General features: G+C 51.7%; 1 long non-coding RNA gene across 1 annotated transcript; it reads right to left on the bottom strand.

Annotated features, from left to right (window-relative positions):
• Window positions 1–1,111: 1,111 nt before the first annotated feature.
• Window positions 1,112–5,864, bottom strand: LOC115938435 (uncharacterized). Its single transcript, XR_004073547.2, has 2 exons — window positions 5,834–5,864; window positions 1,112–1,443 (listed from the first exon to the last, which is right to left on the bottom strand). It is a non-coding gene; the product is annotated as an uncharacterized LOC115938435 (long non-coding RNA).
• Between the last annotated feature and the right edge of the window lie 136 nt (window positions 5,865–6,000).

Raw genomic sequence — 6,000 nt, 5'->3', positions numbered from 1 at the left:
CGCCGTGCAGCACTCCCAGGCTTCCACAAGCCAAAGCAAATCTGACCTACGCTAGGTCCGGGGAGAAGGGACCAGCATCTGCAACCCTGGAAAGCCTCGAGGTCGCCAGCCTGGGTCAGGGGCATCCTGCCGCCCCACCCCCACGCGCCACGTGACCTCAAAGGGCCGCCAGGGGTTTGGAATGTGGCGACCCAAGCTGTGCCCCTAGAGGGGCCGGCAGAGCGGCGGTGGAGGGAGGGGCCTCACCCGGGCCGGAATGACTGGAGGGCTGGGGGTGGGGCTCCGGAGGGGCCCCTTCTTTCCTTTCCCACGGCGCCAGCCGTTGGCTTTGGGGGGCGGGAAGGGGGGGGAAGCGAGGGAAGGAGGAGGTTTGGCTTCGTCTAAGGAACCTGTAAATGCGGCCCAGAAACTCGATCTGTTCCAGTCGCTTCCCTATTTAGGAGAAGGGCTGGAGCCGGGTGATTAGTGGCTGCTGGGGGCGCAGGTCACGTGGCCACCTAGGACTAAGTGATGGGGAAGAAGGGCGAGGCTGTGCACGGAAGGAACCTGGATTGGGGCGGTGGGAGTCCCAGCACCCGCCCCAAATAGTACCATTTGTCTTTATCTTACACTAACCGTGGGATGGAGAGGTCTAGGGTCTGCCCTGCTGCAGCTTCGTCTACCCAACGACCCCTTTGAATGCCTGGGCAAAGTGTGTCTGTTGGTTTCACCACGCCTCAACTGGCCTCAGTCTAGTTTCCAAAGCTCCGGGCAGATAGGACTCCCGAGTCCCAGGCTCCCGTGTCTGTGCTGTCGGTTAGGCTCCCAGGCTACACTCTGGGTCCAGGACTCCCACTTCCTGAGTGGTAGAGAAAGTGCCTACGATGCTGGCGTCCTACCTCCCAACCTCCCTGGCTCAGTGCCCCAAGAGTACTGCAAGGAGGAAGATGCCTACTGGGACTGGCTTCAACAGAGCCTACTATGTGCCAGGCTCAGTGAGAGGCATCAGGAGTACGGAGAAAAAAAGAGAGTAATTGCCCTCAAGTACCTACCCACTTATAGTGGGGGGCGGGGGGCAGTCCAGAACAATCAAAATGAAAATAGGAGCACAGCGAAGCATCTCAGACAGACCTGGGATGATTTGAGGAAGAAGTAGCAATTGAAATGTATTTGATAGGGGGAGGAGTCAGCCACAGAGAGGAAGCAAGGCATCCAGGCAGAAAGAACTGCATGTGCAAAAGTATGGAGGCGAAGGGTGTCAAAGAATCACAGGTGCTTGGTTCCTCCGGACAGAAGCATGGGTGGGTGTGTGGAAGGTGTAGGAGATGGGGTAGGTAAGCCAACAGGAGCCAGATCTTGGAGACCATCTGTGCCCAGCTAGGCATCTGAGCTCCATCCTGAAAGTTCCACATAGACAGGATGAGATCTGCATCTTCTAGGAGAGCTAGGATTTGAATTTGGGACCTAGAGAAGGAAAGAGGTTAGTTAGGAGCCTCTTGCCAGCCTCCCCTGAGGTAGCAGCCAGGAATGTAAAGGAGGACAAGGCCTGACTAATAATACTTGGGAGGGGAAGAGGCCCTGGTCTGCAGGACTGATTGGGGGTGGACATGAGGAGGAAGAGTCTTAGGTGACCTCAGGTTTCTAGCTTGGGGAACTGGGCAGATGCAGAAGGAACAGGTCTGGAGGGAAGGTTGATGCTGGTGAGAGCGGTATTTCCTAAACACTCCCAGCGTTTCAGGCACTAACTCTTCACATACTATCTCATTTAATTCTCACAATAACCTATAAAGTAGGTACTAGTGTTATCCCCATTTTAATATGAGGAAGGTAGTCAAAAGGTTAAGTAACTAAGCGGTAGGGTTGGGATGATCAGCATGCCTGCACCTTGCAGAATGAATCTTCCCTAATCTGAGGCCCCAGTGAGGTGTCCCAGGCTACTCTACAGAGAAGCTATACCCACTCCCATTAGCTCTTCCCCAGCCCCCAGGATCTGGCACCCCCACCAACTGTTCACTCCCCTGTCCCCTCAACCCGACCCAACCCAACCCACCGCCCCTCAGGACCTTGCTCTGAGCAGCCAGGACAGGAGTGAGCAAGCCTTGTGACAGGAGGGCACAGGGCTCTGGAATGCTGGTGCTTAGACCCCACCTTCCCAGTTATAATACAAAACGGAACTGAGACTCTGCAGGGACAATCAGAGAAACCAAGAAAATGGATGTGTTCCGTTTGTAATAAAAATAAACATTTTTTTTTTAAATGGAACATTTCAGTGACATCAGAAGGTCATGAAGGGTGTCCCTTGGCCCAACCCTGTGTTTATTTTCTGTGGTGAAAGGGGCAGGGTTCTGGAGCAGCATGCACCTCCCTGGGAGGAAGCCCCTCCAGCTCTGTTTCCCTTTCCCAAAGCTTGGCTTAGGAACACCGGGTCCCACTCGAGCAGCTACAACAGACAGACAGGGACAGCCGCTCCTTTGAGCCCCACCCTCACGGCCCCAATGTTCTGGCACTCGGTGGTAGTGGGGGGGGGGGGTGCTTCTGTTTTCCTACTGCCTCCCACCAACGCTCCAGGTGAGGTAAGGGTGAGGCAAAGGGATGAAGCAGGTAGGTGAGCTTTCTCTCAGGAGAGCTGTCAGGCCCAAAGCGCCCTGGCTTCAACTGTCACCCTAAACCTAATTAAACAGCCTACCCAAAGTCACACAGCTAGCACCTGGCCCCAGGCCTAGAGGCAGGAGGTTATTGAAGAGGCTGTTTTAGGCAAAAGTGGGAATGTCCACCTACCTCCCGCTTCCACCACCCGTGTAACCGAGAGCTTTCTCAGGTGGAGACCTGTAATCTGGGAGCAGAGCAGGAAGAGGCCCATGGCCTATCTGTGTTTGGGAGTTCCAGGCTCCAGTAAATCTGACACTGCCATTTAATTTCTGGAGGCACAAAGATTCCCACCAGGCTTCTCGGGGACCTTCCCTCATCTGTCGCCCCCACCCTGGGACCTATTTGCGCGCTTGTACCTCTCTCTAGTCCTGGAAGGGTTTCTGTCTATTTTCTTATACATAAACCTTGCTTTGACCTCAGAACAACGGGGACTTGAGTGCCATCTCCTGCATCTTTTAGGGACAGCTAGACCCTATACAGAGAAGGCCTCTGCAACAGACAGGAGATATAGTTGTTCTAACTATAAGTCACTACCTGGTAGTGGATCATGAAATCAATTTGGGGGTCATGGCCAGCACCTTGAAAACATGAAATACAACATAGAAAAGAGAAATATCAGGGAGCGCCTGGGTGGCTCAGTCGGTTAAGTCTGACTCTTAGTTTTTCGGCTCAGGTCATGATCTCATGGGTTGTGGGATGGAGCCTGGAGATGGGCTCCATGCTCAGCAGGGAGTCTGCTTGAAGGGTCTCTCCTCTGCCCCCGCTCCCCACCCCCGACCCCCACACACATGCATGCCCTGCCTCTCTCTTTCTCTCCCTCGAATAAATAAATCTTAAAAAAAAAAAAAAAAAAAGGCTTGCACTCAAAAAAGAAAATATCAGAGTGCAGGTACATAGCAAGGGTAAATACTGTCCCACGAAACTTGTTTTAGTTATCTTACAATATAAAATGTGCTTCTTGCTGTGGGTCTCTGAAGTCCTGGACAAAAGAGCACTGGTTAAGACACAGAGTCAAGACTCATACAGCAAACACATAAGGCTGCCTGCCCTGTGGCAGGCAACACACTAGGTACAAGAGACACACTAATAAATAATACATAATTCATTAGTCTCAATAATCTCAATCCATCTTCTGATTGGGAAGCTGGTAAGCAAACTGTCAGTTGCAGGGCAAAATGTTAAGTGCTTTAAGAGAGTGTGTAGGAGGTTTTAAAGCCCTAATGTGAGACTGGGTATCTGGGAGGGCTTCCCAGAGGAGGTGATGCAATTAGCGTTCTTAGCAAGAAAAGATAAGGACTAGGCTCTAGTATATTTCCTCCATTCTATACATAGGAAAGGAACTATGGTAAAGGTTCAAGAGTTCTAGTCTTGAAAGTCTAAAGACAAATTCTAGTCCTGCTTCCTCCTCTTAATAAGCTTGTGAGAGACCTTAGGTAAGTCAGTTAACCTTTCCAGACCGTTTCCTCGTTGACAAAATGGGCATAAAATTGCTCTGTCAGCCTCAAGGAGATGAGAGATTAAATGAGATAGAGAGTGTATGTGAAAGTATTTTGTAAACTATAAATGGGAGAGGGACTGTCTCCATGGATGAGGAAACAGAAGCCTAGAGAGATGGAGTGTCCTGCCCACCACTACAGAGTTGGGGGTAGCAGGTGTCTCTCAATCCTCAATTCTCAGCTCCTGCCTGCACTCTTCCTCCTGCCATCCCAACCCAACTACCTTGCAAAGGGGCAGGGGGCAGGGCCCAAAAAGGGCCCCCCACACCCTGACTACTGAAGATTTACCTTTAAGAATCCTATTGGTTTAGTGATCTTTTAATAATGAGGGGAGATAAATATGTAAGAACGCCTCCCTGGGGCACCTGGGTGGCTCCCTTGGTGAAGTGTCCCATTAAGTGTTCCACTCTTGATCTTGGCTCAGGTCATGATCTCAGGGTCGTGAGATAGAGCCCCCGTGTCAGGCTCCAAACTCAGCACAGAGTCTGCTTGTCCCTCTCCCTCTGCTCCTCACCCTGCTCGTGTGCTCTTTCTCTCTCGATCTCAAATAATCTTAAAAAAAAGAAAAAAGAACTCCTCCCTTTCCCCTTCCGTTAATGAATTAAGATGTACCCAAACTCAGTTTTTAAAGTTACATAAGCACCATTCAGATCTTCTGTAACAGCTTTCATTTTGGAAAAACAGCATTTCCATTAATATGGTGTTATATAAAAAGGTTTTGTGTATGTGTGTGTAGGAACAGAAGAACCAGGCACGCATGAGCACTATTAAGGCACACAGGCTGATACACATCACAACCTCACCTGTCCTCATGAAGGAGGGACCGTGGGGGGACAGGTATTTGATGGTACCTGGCAATTTAAGATGTGACCTACTTGTCCTACACACACACACACACCCCCCCCCCAGTGAGGCCTGGTGTAAGTTGGGCAATGCAAACTGCAGAGGGCAGGCCATCAGCTGCTCCCACTTGCCGGGGACCAGATCAGTCCTGACCCTCTGGAAGACCCTTCCTTGGTAGGTGAGTTCCATTAAATCATTGACTATTAGGGTTGGAAGTAGCTCAGAAGTCACCTGGTGCAGTCACCCTACATCACTCCTGCCAGCCTTGAACAGCCCATGTCACCTGTGGACAGATGTAGCTCACTGGAAAGGGCCTGATATTGAGCTGAAACTTGCCTTTCTGGAGCTCTCACTTGTTGGGAGCAAATGTGTTTGTGTATATCCCTCACCTAAAGCCTTGAAAAGTCCAGGAGCCATACATAGCCAGGGGAGGGTGCCTGAGGCCTAAGAGCAAAGAGGGAGGGCAGCACTGAGTCAGCCGAGCAAAAGCTCTTCCCTTAGAGACCTCTATCCATCTAATCTGAAGCTGGGACTATAGGGGAAGGGGGCGGGGAGGAGGTAAGCCCTGAATGGGAATGAGTGAGTGGCTTTGAGCAAAGCCCTGCGACTCAGGTCTCATTTGAACTATAGGTCAGACAGTCCCGAGGTCAGTTCCAGTTCTGATATTCTGGGGTCCCAAGTCCGCCTGCCACCCACATCCCTTTCGAGATTCAATGGTTGTACTTTTATGTGAAACTGGGGGTCCACGATTCGAGGGCCAAGCAGGAAGTAAGAAAACTGCCCCGAACCCTCCCATCCTGGCCGGACCTGGGTTAGGATTCGCGGCTTGCCCTGGTTACCCGAAGGGCGGAACCATTCCACCTTACCCGAGAAGCGACGCACAGACGTGAACACACCAGCCCGAGTAGGGAAACGTGAGCTTTGGAGTGTCCTTTTAAGTAGTTGGGAAGGGGGTGTGGCCGAGGAGACTGGGAGGCCTCAGCCCGGCTAGGGGGGAGGGGCCCGGGGGCGTGGCCGTAGCGACTGGAATGTT

The sequence above is a fragment of the Leptonychotes weddellii genome, chromosome 5 (genome assembly GCF_054177405.1).
Source record: "Leptonychotes weddellii isolate Sample4059 chromosome 5, ASM5417740v2, whole genome shotgun sequence".
Classification (NCBI taxonomy): domain Eukaryota; kingdom Metazoa; phylum Chordata; class Mammalia; order Carnivora; family Phocidae; genus Leptonychotes; species Leptonychotes weddellii.
The sequence above is the reverse complement of the archived record's forward strand: the minus strand, read 5'-3'. Positions and strand labels throughout refer to the sequence as shown.